The 8,736-nt window shown below is 38.3% G+C and overlaps 1 long non-coding RNA gene and 1 pseudogene across 1 annotated transcript; one reads left to right on the top strand and one right to left on the bottom strand.

The window, feature by feature from the left end:
* The first annotated feature begins 1,456 nt into the window (after positions 1 to 1,456).
* LOC104952628 (uncharacterized) lies at positions 1,457 to 2,154 on the top strand. Its single transcript, XR_799126.1, has 2 exons — positions 1,457 to 1,619; positions 1,876 to 2,154. It is a non-coding gene; the product is annotated as an uncharacterized lncRNA (long non-coding RNA).
* A 4,322-nt stretch (positions 2,155 to 6,476) lies between these two features.
* Positions 6,477 to 8,301, bottom strand: LOC104952630 (gastrin-releasing peptide receptor pseudogene; annotated as a pseudogene).
* Between the last annotated feature and the right edge of the window lie 435 nt (positions 8,302 to 8,736).

Here is an 8,736-nt window from a genome sequence, read left to right as displayed (position 1 = left end):
ATGAGGTCATCCCGCTCCGTTTTGGCGCGAAACGCAGCTGAAGGCACATTCCCGCGTCTCTAGCCATCCTCACTGCCGCCTCCCTCAGGCTCTCTCTCGCCTCCCGTAGCTCATGTCCTTCGACCACCCGCATGCTCCGTCTTCCTCTCTCCCGTCGAAAAGTCACTTCTGACACCAATGTAACGTTCACAGATAGAGTCGGAAACAGGCTTCTAGTTATTAGGCTTTAATAACTTTTATTTCTTAGGATCACAGATTCAGGAACAGGTACAGCTTGGGGTTTACACCTTACACACTCCCTCTCTCCACCCACCCCACACACCTATATATACCAGTGTCTACGTCACAACCTGCCCGCCCTCCCCCGTCCGCTCCCCCAACCACAGGCCCGCACCTAGACCAGCATCCTGTGCAGCTCTGTGATTGGCCAAGAGACGGGGGATGCCTGAGTGACACCCTCAGCCTCCTATCAGGGTCGCTACAGTATGTTGATAAGTGCGCTTCAGAGGTACTCAAAGGATTTGGTTCCCTTTGGACAGAGCCAGACCAGCTGTTCCTCCCAGTAAACAATATTTTTGTTAAGCTAAGCAAAGTTACTATCCTTTATGTCAAGTGATGGATCGTACATGTACTGTATGTATTAGAAAGATTAAATTATTTCTGTATCCCCATTTAACCAAATATGATATTGGAGAAAACTTAAAATTAACGGCACAGACCCCTCCGTTTCAACAATTTACTCGAATTTTCCCATGCATTACTTTAACCAGATGTTCTTTTTTCCTACTGACAGGTGCAATGGCTGCTGCGCTCATGAGGGTGTCACCTGCAGGAACACAACTTATGAATATGTGAATAAAACTGTGAGTGATAAAGCCTTAGATAATAAATGTCCCTTTTACCTGTTTGGTTTACCTTTCTCCAAGGGTTTAAGTATTCCAACATTATAACATATTTTGTGTGTGTTGTGCATTTCAGGTCCTTAGTGTTATTCCAGAGAAGTTTTCAGCTGAGCCTGTGCTAATAAATGTAGCTAATCATACAGAGTGCAGGTGCATGGAGCCCGGTGTGTGTGTGTGTGTGTGTGTGTGTGTGTGTGTGTGTGTGTGTGTGTGTGTGTGTGTGTGTGTGTGTGTGTGTGTGTGTGTGTGTGTGTGTGTGTGTGTGATCTTCCCGTCAGTTGTATTTTTTGTTTCTAATTAATTGTTTTTTTAAATTTTAAACTAAGACGGTGAATATGGCAAACATAATTTCTGCTTCTGCATGTCGTCTTTGTTAGCATGTTAGCATGCTGATATTAGCAGTAAGCTCAAACATATCATTATGCAAAAAACTTGTCATCATGGCCAAGAACATTTATTTCACACTATTTAAAAATCAACATGCTAAGATTAGGATAGAAAAGCGATTGCTTGTTTATAACTTTAATGTGCCATTATTACCTCCTGCACAGAACTTCCACTCAGTGCCTGGATGCCCGACTGTGAGATAGACGTGGAGCAATGTGACTGTCTTCCTAGACCTGAACCAACTCTGCAGCCAGAACCCATCCAACGCTGTCAGCTCAACTCCTCCATCTGTGCCAGCAGGCGTCGACATTTTGACCAAGCCTCCTGCAGGTATTCCTGGGGAAGATATGTACAAAAGTGTTTTTTTGCAAATACGTAGGTATCTCGAGTGCAACCAACCTGCAAACTATAAAACGATAAGAGATGATTAAAAATTAAAAATTAAAATCTGAGTTCCCAGGAGACATTCAAATGGACTGATAAACAAAGTGTTCTTAAACTCATGTTGAGTCCAGGTTCATCTGGTGTTTCATTGTTTGTGAATTCATCCATGCTTTATTCTAAATAAACCCTCTTTTATTCACAGATGCAAATGGCCCAAGTAGAAGTCCAGTTGGGAATTTAAATGACGACAACCTGCTCACGAAGGAAGTTCGGAGGCAGAGAAAAAAGGCTCATAATTTATTTACTGTCCTATTTATGCTGATCACTAATTAAGAAGATATTAACTGATACGACCATGTTAACTGATTTTTTAACATGCTTACCTTATGTTTCAATCAATGTCTAAATTGTATGATTTGTACATTTGTTCATCATGCACTGAATATGTAGTTTATATTAAAGATTATTTTTATAATTTTAATCTGTGATGGATTTGTGAATTACTTCTAATGTATGAATTACTACTAACAGCTAACTTCAGAGAGGATATCCCACTGATTGTTGATCTTCATATATTCATTTCCAGTTGTTCAAAATATCTAGTGTTTCATTTATTATAAATACACCGGCATTCGGACGCTTCCTAAAGGTATAGGGGGATGGCACCAAAGGGATTTATTCGCTAAGAAACCTGTGACTTAGACAATGCAATCAATAATAAAGGCGGAAAAGCAAGCCATGGCATGCTTTAAAACAGCATCCACATGTGCTACTGTATGCTGATCAACACAGACTTAAGGCTGTAACTCCTGAACAATGCATATGTGTTTTTCCTTGATTTAGATCACTTTGCATACATCTGTATTATATTTGATAATAAATAAAGTTTCCCTTTTTGATCAATGTCAAAAAAGCCATAATGAAATCTTTTATTCACTTGTGTGAAACTATGAAAGATATTTTTGCATACCATTTTTTATATAATATTTACATGCAGGTTAGCGGTTTTAAGATCTTGAGATCAGGAGTTTTTATTTATTTATGCAAGATGGAGCCAGAGGAGTTGATAATGATTGAAGACCTGCTGCAGCTTTTTTAAAGGCCGAGTAAACTGTCAATAAAGCTTCTCATAAAACAGGTGCGTCATCTGTAAAATGGTTTACTGTTGTTGCTTGGAGAATGTATTGATTTACATTCTGGTATTCCTGTAACCACCGACAGTGACGCTGATCTGGGGAAGGTTGGCAAAGTAATTGGAATTGCATTGGAACAAAGCACAATGCCTTTTGTCGTACAAGCTAATCTGCTTCACTGTAATGATTATGATGTTAAACATCAAAGTGTACCATATATGTCATCCCTATGAGGGACCCATCATAAAAATGGTTAGATAACATAATGTTGTAATGTTATTATGTGTCAGTACTCCAGGGGGACATTGTAAAGGTGATAGTCATTGTGAAAGCTCTTTTCTTTGGGAGGGAGATTGTTCTAACAGCACCTTTATGCTCTAATAGCACCTTTATACAGTATCTACCCTCCAGGTGGAAACAGCCCCAATTGGTCTTCTTGCCAGACACATAAAAAGTGTGAAGAATAAGCAGAAATAACACTGATTTATCCTCATGGGCTAGACATTAAACTTTTTCTCAATTGTAATTTTCTCGTACATTTGCAAAGACAATATTTTATATCTAAACTGTTAAATGGTCACATCAATTTGTATTACCTCATAGTGTTCTTCCTCCTTTTGCTGTTGCATTGCTGCATATTTTGGCGTTTTACTGCCACCTGGAGATCAGTGGAAGAGTGTAAAACCATTGGGAGGAATGTGTATCCCTTCTTCCAGGTGCTACTAGAGGCCAGAAGGTACACATGTACATATTAATGTGTACATGTTCAAAACATTGATAAAACAGTAATGAAATAACAGATTACACCCAGTAGACAAACAGATATGAATGCATTACAAATAATAAAGAAAGTAACTCAAAAGGGGTCCAAAACATCTCCCCTCCTGGTCTCAGAGTAGAAGAGACTTGCATTTATTTCGGGAAATGTGATTTATGGAAGGTCATTTTATTTGATAATTACCGGTAGATACACAAACTAACGTTACCAAGCCACACACAGGAATAACTTTCCTTACAAATGACAAGGATGGCACACTAGGTCCAAAAGTATGTGGACATACTGTATACAGTTAGTTCAGGCACTAACAGTTTCTGTACTGTCAGTCCAATAGACAGTCTGTAATATTGGAGCCTTGTCACATAACATTAAGCCAATTGCAATACATGTGTGGTTGATTCTGGTGTTTTGAGGGCCATGCTTCTTTTAACTCACGGTCATTTGAAATAAAAATCAGATGCTTTTTATCCTTTGAAGATTTACAAATGTGTAATTAATTGCCCTTTTTACAGGCTTTGCTCTATTTCCTTTTGTTGGTCAAAAATACTGCCGCTAGGATTATCCCCGGGACAACAATTCTAAACTTGAATTCTAGCCTCCATGCAAATGTTATTGACCATCAAGGAATTAAGTGACCAGACCCTAGTTTTATCAAAGATTTGCTAAGCCCTTGTGTACAGTATGTGCATCCTTTATATCAGCTGAAAGTGGCCTTCTGAGCTTCCACAGACTCCCCCTGGTGACTAAAGCTGCCTTCACACGGTAAGAAATGTTCTCTTTGCTCCCCCTGAGGCTAGGTGCAATTATTTGCACATTCCAGTCCAGTTCCCCAATCTCTGAAACAATTTACCTGTTGAGATTAATTTCTCTAAATGTATTATTTATTTTAAATCTCTTTTTATTATTATCTCAAGCTGAAGTTTAAAAAAAGGCTGTATTTGATTCCTCTGTCACTAAGTAAGGCACTTTTCACACACTTTCACTCAGATATCGATTGTCATCAAGTGTCAAAAAAACACATCTCACACATTTTGAGGCCAGAAACATGTTTGAAAGGAGATCAAGATGCATGCAAGTCATAAAATGTAAATGTGACCCAAAACACCGTAAAATAGGACTGAACTTAACTCAAGGAAACCTATTGCTTCAAGGTAAGATAACCAAATATAACTATAAGTCTTAAAATGTGATTATTTTTATTTGTACTTGTAAAGTTTACCTCTAGCATTTTGTTTTTTCTGAGTTTAATGGCTGAAAATAAAATCATATGCTTTATCATTTTACACACAAAGACAAAACTAGACAAAACTAGAAAAGAAAGCTTTTCACATCTTCACTACAACCAACAGAAACAAACCTATTAGGGCAAATTGTAAAAAAGATTACTCTGGGACACAGAATGACAATACCACATCCATGTTGTGCTTTTCAAAAGTGTGTAACTCTTTTTCCTTAATGCAACCATTTCATTTTTACAATTATAGCTTTTTCTTTACAACCTTTTTCTTCTACCACATAATAATAGTAGAAGACTACTAGACGACTATTAAATCATTCGGAAATAAAAACGAGACAATAATAATGTGAATCTGTTCATTTTGTGTTCTCTACATTTTCAATTCCTTGGAATTATAAATAAATCACATGGCACAAATACATTAATGAGACTTGCTCTGTTGTGGACTGTGATGAATAGAAATGCTGTAAAGAGCCTCTCGTCACCAATTATGAATTGTGCATACCCATGAGGCGTCATTGACATCAACTGTATAAACACGATGACATTCAGAGCTCTGACGTCCTTCGGTAGCTCTGACACTTTGTCTTTGGTTGCTGAAGCTTGCACATGAGTGGCAACAACCCACAGATCAATACACCGCTAAGTGAAGAGAAACAACACTTACACACACTAACCTTTACAGAGACTGTTCGATGGCTCAAGGAGATTGAAAGATTCTTATGAGAAAAAGCCTTTGAAATTATTTCAATAAAAGAGTGCAAGTGAGAGACAACTTCAGACCATTTAAAAAGAGCGCATTCCATCTTTCTATAGGCTCTACTTCTTCACTGAGTTCAAAATGAGGACGAGTATTACCGAGAGTATTTCCTACAGATATTGTGAGTGTGTCCCTCTCAATGGCTTCGATGTTTGCCCTTCATAGTGAAGAATGAAGTGTGCATTCTGAAGATACATTAAGTCATTCCTGTAGGATTTTTTTAAAGGGATTTTTAAATCATGTGCTTCTAATGGTCCTGATTTGAGTTTCTCTTATTCCCTGAATTTAAAATGTCATAACAAATCCTTATTTACATTTGAGACCCTGTACAGAATGAGCCTGAATATGAGGATGGCATGTTAAGTAGATAGCTGAGACCATGCAGGACAGAAATTTGGCAAGGCACTTACACCACAATTAAACAAACGCCATCCAGACGGAATTATACACCCACTCACAACAAACCTGAGCATGATCCTCTCCTTCAATGAAACACCAAATTAGGACATTGCGCTGTGACATGGTGACTGTGAATCCAGCCTGTGACAGGGCAGAATAATCAAGTCCAGTGAACGCAGAAACTATGTGTTGTGTACACACTCAATAGGATTAAGACTCTAAACATAACCAAAGTACAAAGACCCACATGAGGAACCACTTTCACTATATGCGTGGAAATAAAATGCACACTAATTGGACTTCCCTTTTTATTGATATTTAAGATTTGTAAAGAGAAATGTACGGGGCAATGTGTTTAAGCTAGCCTGTCAAATAAATGTCCTGAGAGCTGCTTGAAAACTGCATACACAACAACAAGCAAAATAGACACAGTTAGACGTAATGCAACACTAAATTACAAATTCAATCTCTAACACATTGATTTATATTCACTGTTGTTTTTTTTACACTGAGTACACCAGAGTCTCGGCTCTATAAACATCCTGTAACCAGTGGACAAATAACATTTAAAATACATCTCTGAAGAAAGAGTTAAAAGTTATCATCACAGCATCAAACATTTAGAAAGATAGTGCACATACGGTGCAGGCAATCTATTTTACATCAATATTCAGAAGAATCTACACCAATGTAAAATGATACCCCATATTAGATAGAGAATACTGACTCTCTCACTTCTATTATTTGACAAAGAGCAAAAGTGCCAATAACTGTGAATTTACTTTATTAAAAGTACCTTGGTACTACAGGGGCCTTATTCTGCCTTTTCTAAAGACTTATACTAGTTTCTACTTCATCATTGTGTGTCATTTCCCTTCCCTAAACATTTTCCATGTAGCTTCATATTTTCATGCCTCAACTTCTGCTCCTCTGTCAAGATTGGTAAACTTGTATGAAACCTTTTAAGTGACACTCCTCAACTGTTACTCATGTTGTGCAGTGAAGCCATCATCAAAATAAAATGTTGTCTTTAGGTTTAAGGTTTATCCCTGCTCGGATTTGGATATTTAACATGTAATTGCATGAGATACTTTGGAGGTGTTGGGATTCAAAGATCTCAAAGGATCCCCGGAGAGAGTTTCTGCATCATAGGACCCTGTCTCCTAGCTACTAGCATGACCTATTTTTATAGACATACTGTATGTTCAGAAACTCATAACACCAAGTTAAAGTTAAAGATTAAATATACTGTCTAACACCAATGATTATGAGAAACCACCGCTTTACTGTGACTGTGAGTTCTTCTGTTGGCTACACACGGCTGGTCCACAGTGTTCTCAGCGGGACATATGACTGAAGCCAGCGAACATTATCCACATATATTAATGGTATTATTGGATTATTTGGTGAACTGAAATCACACACAAAAAGTGTGTCTTTCACATAAACAAAGTCACACACTTATAAACAAAGATTTACACACAATCCTCCTGATACACTTTTCTGCCATTGATCATGCTCAGACTGGCCATGGAGTGCCGTGAGCTGCGGACGGACGTCACATGTGTGTTGTAACGACTCCGGCTCTGTGAGGAGCGTTTAAAGATCACGCGACAGCAACAACACAGCTGCTGGTTGAACTGCTTCTGGAAAGTCTCACTCAGCAGGTAAAGGGCGAAGGGGTTGAGGCAGGAGTTGGTGAAAGCCAGGATACGAGCTACAACGCTGCCTACAAAGTGAAGAAGGGAAGTGTCCACCTGGCAGGGGAGAGGGACAGGGTGGAGAACATTTTTTACTATAAGATGGAGAGACAGATAGAATGTGAATAAGTAGCCTAAGGGATGTAACCGAGCACAAGCATTTAGATATGAATGCACTCTGTAGACAGAATCTGAAATGTTCACTCAATGAGCCCATATAAAGCCTTTTTATTCAATCGCTATCTTAATTTTCATCAGACACTCCAACCCACTTGAAATTATTATCAACAACCCCGCCAGATTTAATGGAACAATCATGCCCATTAAACTCTGTTAAAGCCTTCAATTCCATTATCAACCTGAAAGAATTACACAGATAATAAATTATACATTCATTTAGAGATGTGGTTTAAAATAAACCTTTTTTCTTTTTTTAAGTATGATGAATGCAAGTGTAACAGATTGAAACAAATAAACATGCTCCATAGCAAAGGGCTATCTATGTACCTGTGAGTAGTGATAGGAGCGGTATAAATAGATGATATGACAGGGAAGCCAGCACACTGCAAAGAGACCAACAAACACCAGCACTGTCTTCGCCAAACGCTTTCTTGATTCAACCTGTTGGTTGTAGAAAAAGTCAAAATCAGAAGAAAAATGCTGTTGTGCAATAAACATTATTGTTAAATAGACATTCAAAAATCGTACTTTTCGTCAGTTTCAGTCAGTTGTGAAGAAATATTCATACATTACTAAAGAAAAGATGACAAAACAACAAGTCCTGCATTTCAAATTCAAAACAAACATACTAATTGTAAAGTATAGCAAGTCTTTTACTCCTGCCTAGACGAATAGTTTTTTTTAACCAGAATTAAGACAATGTTGGGTCTTAATAACAATAATATATACACAGCCTTTTTCCACCAGGCTGTCAGGAGGCTGAACTCCCTCCCCTCCCTCCCCCCTTTCCCCCCTCTCCTCCCTGCTCCCACTGGACTATAACTCCCCCACACACTCAGACACTCAAATCCAGCACCAGGCACTTTTAACGCTGCT

The sequence above is a fragment of the Notothenia coriiceps genome, unplaced genomic scaffold (assembly GCF_000735185.1).
Source record: "Notothenia coriiceps isolate Sejong01 unplaced genomic scaffold, NC01 NC01_scaffold00020260, whole genome shotgun sequence".
NCBI lineage: Eukaryota > Metazoa > Chordata > Actinopteri > Perciformes > Nototheniidae > Notothenia > Notothenia coriiceps.
The sequence above is the reverse complement of the archived record's forward strand: the minus strand, read 5'-3'. Positions and strand labels throughout refer to the sequence as shown.